At 40.4% G+C, this 8390-nt stretch overlaps 1 long non-coding RNA gene across 1 annotated transcript in view; it reads right to left on the bottom strand.

The window, feature by feature from the left end:
- The window catches only part of LOC144327279 (uncharacterized), a 218423-nt gene that overhangs the window by 79744 nt on the left and 130289 nt on the right, over positions 1 to 8390 (bottom strand). The gene's annotated exons all lie outside the window — the stretch shown is intronic.

An 8390-nucleotide genomic window follows, 5' to 3' on the forward strand; every position in this document is an offset into this window, starting at 1 on the left:
ACATGAGAGACAGGTTACATGAGCAATTGAAGTTTAGTTTCAGAATCATGGCATTTCAGAACTTAGCTTGTCATTGTTGGTGGTTCGAATTTCTTTCTCCAGCATAAATCACCCCAGTTAAATTATGGCCTGCATTCATTTCTGAAAATAATTTTGTGCTATGAGAATATGTGCAGCGCCGGATTAGGGTGGTATGGGTGGTTCCCCGCCACAGTGCACTAAGCCAAGGGGACACATAGTAGTAATAATAGTAATAATAAAAATACCTATATTTATACAGGTACCTACTCAAAGTTAGAGGATGCCGAATTTTGTCATTGCTCAGGGTGCCACATTACCTAAGTCCGTCTCTGATATGTGATGGTCGTTTAATGGAAGGCTGTATAAGCATCTGGGTTTGATTTTTATGTATCAGATGCTGCTTCCATCCTGTGAGAAATGATCAAATTCAACATTGCCAGTAGTGCACATATGTGGGGGGAAATGCATGTTAAAGTTACTTACGAATACCTCAAGGGAGAATAGCTGAGACACAGTATTCCATGTAGCAGAAGAACCAAAAATGGGCATTGCCAAAATGGGCCACCCTGCAGTCACAGTCTCTTGAACACAAATGCACACACAACCAAACACACACACTACAGCACCCCTGCAGGCCACTCTCTCTCTAAGCACAAACCTTTCCAGCAAACAACACTGCAGTGGGAATTATATTTGTGCTGTCTGTGCTACAGAGACCAATCCTCTCAGCCCACAGATGTGACAGGGAACAAGACGGGGGCTGGCAGACCACTTGTTATGGCTTGGTGAGCCTGATGTGGGCCACAGGTTCAGCACACTTGCTCCAGTTATCTCACACACACAAAAACATACTTGGTGCAAATAAATTAATGGGCCGGAAACCCAAATAATTATATTTGATAATGGTTATAGTTTACAACAAAATGTGGATTTCTTTCCCAGCCAGCTTAAAATGCAATTTAAAACACTTTATCAGACTGTTTGCTGCGTAGAGCACACCCCCCCCCCCGTGGAGGGCAACTCTAATACAGTGGTACCTTGGTTTACATATGCTTCAGGTTACAGACTCCGCTAACCCAGAAATATTACCTTGGATCAAGAACTTTGCTTCAGGATGAGAACAGAAATCATGCAGTGGTGGCGCAGCAGCAGGAGGAGGCCGCATTAGCTAAAGTGGTGCTTCAGGTTAAGAACAGACCTCCAGAACAAATTAAGTTATTAATCCGAGATACCACTGTAGTTTAAACTTGAGACAGAAACTACCATTTTCTGGACAGGGTCAATCTACCATCAAAATCAACCATCCATTATTTTCCAGAGGCAACAATATGACAAAACCATCAGACTTGAAGAAGCAGTTTATCTGATTTTTTTGCCTTAACCCCCCCCCCCCCCGCCAACTAGTAGTGTTCAGAAACGTTAAACAACTGGACTATGTAGTTAAAGAGGCTGTATTTGCATGTAGCAATAATAAAGCAATAAATTTAGCCTAATAAACCATGTCATTGACACCGTCTATGCTCAGTATAAAGTACTTTAAGAAAGATAATTTCTATTTGTCACTGAACTTCTGCCACTTGCATATATATATTTATTTTGACCTAGACAGGTTAAACACAATGTCTACCTTTTAAAAAAAAAATGGCAACCTCTAATTAACATATTATTATTATCAATGCTTTTTTGTGGGGGGAAATGGTGCTGACACACACCATGAAGTTGTTACAGTAAGTGAATACAGCGGTACCTTGGTTCTCAAATGCCTTGGTACTCAAACAACTTGGAACCCAAACACGGCAAACCTGGAAGTAAAGTAAGTGTAGTAAAGATAGTTCCTGTCTGAAATGTAACAGAAGAAAATTCCAAAGGGTAGGTGCTACTACACTAAAGAACTAATTCCTAAACCATGAGGAATTGACCTCCTGAAGAGATGGTATCTGCAAGAGGCCCTCTTTTTTATCAAAGCATTTGCACAGTACACAACATGATCTATCCAAGGTTAGGACTGCTTCTTCTAAGATAAAAATATCATGTGGCATCTTTGGGAGATCAATATGACTTTGCAATCTTATTGTTCTCTCTGGTAACTGCTATTTTCTTCACAGCCTGAATTACATTTCATAAGCTCTCTGAAAATAGGGAATGCTTTAGATCTGTGCAAAAAACATTCCCCCAAAATATGTTTACTGTTTAGATGGAAAGGACTTCTTTCCCTTTCCTCCCATTATCATTTTCAGAGAACTTGGTCCTACCTGCACTATACATTTATAAAGCAGAATTATCCCATTTTAAACAGCCACAGCTCTCCCCTCCCCCGCACAGAACTACAACAAATGGATGTTGTCAATTCCTCTTCGCAGGGAACTCTGGGAATTCAAGCCCTGTGAAGGGAATAGGTGTCTCCTAACAGCTCTTGGCACCTTTAACAAACCATTGTTCCCAGGATTCCTATGAATGTTTAAAGGGATATGAAGGCGCTTTAAAAGTTTAACCTGCTTAGAATCCTAATCTGTCATTTCTGTCCATAAAACACACCAAATCATGTATAGGTAGGAGAAGTCTCATACTTTGGTGAGTTTCTTTGCAATTAACATCCAAATAAGCAAAAGAAAGAACTAAGGGGCAGTATCCAACTAAACAGTTCTGCTAGTGCAAGGATCTTTGTGCAATGGAACTTCTGATCCTCCTCCTCCTGCTGCCGTGTGCTTCTAGGCAGCCTATAAATTTGCTCAGGAGAGTTGGGGAAAACCCTGACACAGATTAGAACTCACACAGAGCTGCTTAGCTGGATATCACCCTAAATGTTTTAGAGCAATGAGCTGAGCGAGACATTTGAGGAAGATTTCCACAGTAAGATTGGCAATTTTGCACTCTTTCAATACTGTGTATTCCCATCACCAAGTTATTTTGAGTCCTAGCTGCTCCTATTTGTATTATTCATATAAATGTCTAATCCTTTTTCAAAATCCCACTAAGCTCTTTGCATTAGTAAGCTTATAATGAATCTGGATCCAGTACTGCTCACACATCAACCAAAGACCCACAGGAATAATCTGCTTTGCCACATGAATCCTTCATACTTGTAAACTACAGGAGCTATTAACTACAGGAACTATTAACAGCACTACTTGGCTTGGGACAAGCATCCCACAAACAAACAAACAAACAAACAAACAATTCTGTAACATTGATGTGGCACATTAGTAGCAACACTCAGTGTTGTTTCTTCAAATTTCAAATCTCAAGAGCTCAAAGCAGAAAAGTTGAACAACTTAAAAGCATGATCCTAGAAAGGTGCTTTCACAAAGGTTTTGGAAAAGCAGTCTCAAATAATAAGTTAAACAATCCTGCAATGACCACTTGAGTTTCCCCCCACTCTACCTTGGAAGTGTGGTATTGGGCATCAGGGTCCAGATAACACAAAATGTTAACGTCCAAAGAGGACAGAGGCCTCTCTTCATTTGGACAAATGCTGCCAACATCTCCTCCTCTCATAACAAGCACAAACCTTGGTTTACCGCTCATGGCTTGTTTGGAGATGCACACACCATGAGTCTGAGTTTGCCCATCACCAAAAGTCAGTCTCTAGCATTTTCCCTTCCCCAGGCATCTTATTTGCTCCAAGAGTGGGAAAGGGGCAAAGTATTCACACATGCTAAACCACAGTTTATTTAATGTTACGTTTCAATATGGTGTGTGAACCAGGCCTTTCACGCTCATAATACACAAAAATTAAATGGAAAGATTTGGGAAAGTACTCCTTCATGCATGGGACGCGGGTGGTGCTGTGGGTAAAAGCCTCAGTGCCTAGGACTTGCCGATCGAAAGGTCGGTGGTTCGAATCCCCGCGGCGGGGTGCGCTCCCGTTGCTCGGTCCCAGCGCCTGCCAACCTAGCAGTTCGAAAGCACTCCCGGGTGCAAGTAGATAAATAGGGACCGCTTACTGGCGGGAAGGTAAACGGCGTTCTGTATGCTGCGCTGGCTCACCAGATGCAGCTTGTCACGCTGGCCACGTGACCCGGAAGTGTCTGCGGACAGTGCTGGCTCCCAGCCTCTAGAGATGAGCGAACAACCCTAGAGTCTGGCAAGACTGGCCCGTACGGGCAGGGGTACCTTTACCTTTACCTTACCTTCATGCAACACTTAATTAACTTATAGAACTTGCTGGCACAAGATGGAGTGATGGTCCCTGGGTTAGTATCAAACCAAGTTAAACGTGTGATCGGATGTAAATTGCAAGTGGTGCAATAGACGCTTCCTTCCAATACCAGATAGTATCATCCAGTGAAGGTGGACTGAGGAAGCTCAGGCCAGGGGCCCAAATGCAGCCCTCTGGGTCTCTGTATCTGATCCTCAGGCCACACCCCTTCTCAGCCTCTCCCAAGGCCACACCCCCTTCTCAGTAACTTATCCTCTCCAGGCCACACCCCTCACCAGCCCTTCTTGACTGTTTCTGCCTAGTTAGAATGTGTCCTTGAACTCTGATAACCCCTCTTAGTTGTCTGGCTAGAGGCTAGAGAGAGGTGTGTGCAGAAACTAGCCTATCAAAGTTAAGATGTACCTTTGTTACTTCTCCCACTTTTGTCTCTGGCCTCGCCCCCCACTGGCAAATTGGATGGTTGCCCAGAAGGTAATGAAAAAGGTTTGCCACCATTGCAGAAGAGGGTGGATTGTTGACAACAAGGAAGCACAGAGGATGAGGGATGAAAATAACTGCAAACAGGAAGAAGGTCCATTACCTTCATGCTCTGTGTTCTGGCTTCTGTTGGAATCAGGATGCTTCGTTAGAAGGGCCTTTGATATACAGGATGCTGCCTTGGAAGCAAAGTTTTTAGTGTTATGTTCCCACTTTACAAAATAAACATTGCTCACATGAGTGAGATGTAGGAGCTAGCCAGTGGTATGTTTGGGCAGGATTTGGATATAAGTCCTGAGTTCTACTTAGCAGAATGAACAAAGCTGGCTTATCACACGTTGAATTAAGTAATACACATGCCCTGAAGGACCACTTGCTCCTGCATAGAACTGTAAAATCAGTTAGATAATCTGGGCAAAATTTATTCGTGTCCCTGCACCCTACAAAATATCATGAGGGAGGGAGGGAGGGAGCGTTCGGAAAATAAGGATTTTCCACCATTGCCTTTGGAATGCTATTCCGTCTGTCATATACGAAGCATCTCCAATTACTTGCTTTTGACACTGTAAAGACATATCTTTTTGCACATGCCTTCCTTGATCCATGAAACTGCATGCTGTATAACTGGATTCCTATTTTTATTTATTTATTTCTTTTTTGTCAATTATTTTTATTGATTTTTCAAATTGTTTCTATTTCTTTTCTAAATGGCTTAGAAATTTTAAATGGCTGAGAACAGGAAGAAAATACGGGTACCCTGTAAGACTAGTAACTTCAGTGTCTTAAATGAGCTAAATTGCACCAGTAGCACCAGCTCTGAAAGAAGACCTTTAAAAAATATGTTCTGTACATAATTGGTTCTACTGTCTTTATGTTCTAGCAACTGAAAGGCAAAGACATAGATCAAACTTGAGGCCTACACTTCCTGGACAAAATCAAACCCTCAGATTTGGGATTTAAGCTTTCTTCATTCTGCACTGGACAGCAGCAGTTCCTCTCTCATGATGACTCACTGCTCTTTCTATTTTCAATATATTCCAAGCTGTACCATAATAGTACTGCAAGTTCTGTTGATTTAGCATTTAAGATTAAAAGTTTACCCTATTTATTTTTCCCTTCCCCTGTTCATAGAACAACAAAACCTTTCTGTAACTTTCAGTGACATTGCCTGATAAAGCTAGCACTGAATAAATTATATAGAGCTTCATCAGAAGTTTGTTTAGCATGAAAATTGTCAAACTAAATGCATTTTTTTCAGACATAAACCATTTGCTAGTTGCTCCACTGCATTGTGGTTCACACATACAAAAGTGTCAAGAGTTGTGATGAACATACAGCACACCCACAATAAGCAAAGTAGATGGAGGAAACGTTTAGCATTGCAGCTGCTTCACTTCTTAAAAAGCAAATAAACCAAACCAAAGTGTAAGCCACCTGCTTTAGGATAATGCATTAAAGTCAAATATTTTAGCTGCTTACAAATTAAAAATATTTATATCTAATCAACATCCATTATTCAAACTTAAACATATTCTGTCCAGGAGAAATCTAAGCACAATCCAGTTCATCACAAGCACTTCTAAGTCTTTTATTCTAGTTCATTCAACAAGCACATTCATAAAGCCTTATTCATAATCCCCACATGCGTCCCCTTTGTGACTTCACCAGCAAAGTAAAAGCTCTCTATTCAAGAAACTTAATGGTGGAGAAAAATCATTCCTGCTATAATACACACCACAAGAGGAAACTTGTCCAAAGGCTTGTTGTCAAATGGAAGCTGGAATGGTTTCTGATATTATGCTGCTACTCAAAATAGCCTAAGCACAAAGAAGTGCAATACACAATTCAAGAATTGTTATTGGCAATATCCTGGCTTAGTAAGAATGAACAAATTCCACTATTGCAGTTTTCCTCAATTTCTCATTTTTCCAGTTCAGTTTGTCAAATTTTTGTATTACTTTGCAGTCTTCCTCCCCCCCAATCCTCGTGAAAATTCAGCAGCATTTTACTGTGCTTTTCTCCTAATATAAGCATTTTTAAACATCTCAAAATTTGAAGGAGTGCAAAGGATACCTATGATTTGTTTCAAGTATATATTTTTTGGCAAAAAGTGAATTAGGAACATAGGAAGATGCCTTATATATAGCCAGTCAGGCCAATGATCTATCTAAAACAGTGCAGACACACTGACTAGCATTAATACTCTAAGGTTTTATGCGGGTGTCACTCCCAACCGTAGCTGGAGATGTTGGGGGTTGAGCCTGAGCTTTCTGCATATAAAACAGATAGCCGACCACTATAGGCTATAGCCCTTCCCCTAAATTAGGTTCTCATTAAAATGCAATCCACCATTCCTATGCCTTAAACAATTAACAAATAAAAAGTGCATCAAGGTTCTGGACTGTACGTTATATTGTAGGATGTTAGATATTATAAAAATGAGGATATCCAATATTTCATTTTTAGAAAATTTGGGTCGGGCCACTATTAGTCCCAATAAAGGTAGACCCATATAATCAACATGGCTAACATAGGCCCATTCATTTCAATGGGTCTGCTCAACCCATGCTAATGATCAAAGTATTTAATAGCAATAAAAAGTCAGATTCATCAGGGCATGGAGGCTCAGAGATTGGGAGAAAATTTTAAAAGACAACGTTCATGTTGCTTTCTAGGTTTCCTTCCCCTTCAGAACCAAGGTTAGAAAGAGTAAGACGCTCTCTTGTAACATTGTAATCTAAGGGCAAGCAAGCTGTTACCATTCCTTGTTAGGAGCCTGAAAAAGTTTGTCTATACATATTCCTTAGGAACAATTCCCATTGAAATCCATGGTGCTAAGTCCCGATATCATTTGGTTTAGTAAATATAAATGGCTAAAAAGAACCTGAAGTTAAGCAGCAGTTTTCAGTTTTAAGATATTGAAAGGAAAAGCTCCCCACAGCCCATTTCTGTGAGGCTAGTTAATATTCTACCTAATAACCTGCCATGATTTATTGCTGTTGCAAAATGAGTTTTAATGAGACTTCAACTTGAGCACTTAAAGAAATTAAAAGCTTATTACTGTTTTATTAGCACACCAGGAGTTTAATTGATGTGCCTTAGGGATTTATTTATTTTTTATTTTATTTTTTTATTTTTGGTATTATATGTACGGAAATCAGATAATTGAAGTACTACAAGCAAGAAATATTATGTGAAAAGCTGCACAGCTGACTGAGGTGCTCAACTGGTCTTTTTTATTTTTAAAAAAACAGTTACCGGTAATTGTACGTTCAAATTTTGTATTAAGTGCTGCTAGTACTTCAAGTACCAAAAGTGACATAGCTGCTACTGGCCACTAAAGTTTAAAGGAGCCAATATCAATTCTCCCAAGATGTTTACTACCCTTCAGTTGAGAAGATCACTTAGCTTTAGGAAGAAAGCATCTCCACACAGAACACCAGAACAAAGACAAAGATCTGCATAATATTTACATGTGCTAATTCATATTGGTGGCTTCGAATGTAGTGTGAGTGGACATCCACTTGTAGAACAGGACCTTCCCTTCCCTTTACAGCCTCCCTATATCCCCTAAAATCACCCAGTAACCTTGGGCCAGCCATTGCCTTCCAGCCTAACCACCCTATGATGTGGAGATAAAATGGTGGAAGAGAGATAAAATTTATGTCACCTTGAGCTCCTCAGAGGAAAGGTTGGTGTGACAGAAAGCTCAGGTAGGCCAGAGTCTGGAAGT

This window comes from Podarcis muralis, chromosome 3 (assembly GCF_964188315.1).
Source record: "Podarcis muralis chromosome 3, rPodMur119.hap1.1, whole genome shotgun sequence".
In the NCBI taxonomy this organism is placed as follows: Eukaryota; Metazoa; Chordata; class Lepidosauria; order Squamata; family Lacertidae; genus Podarcis; species Podarcis muralis.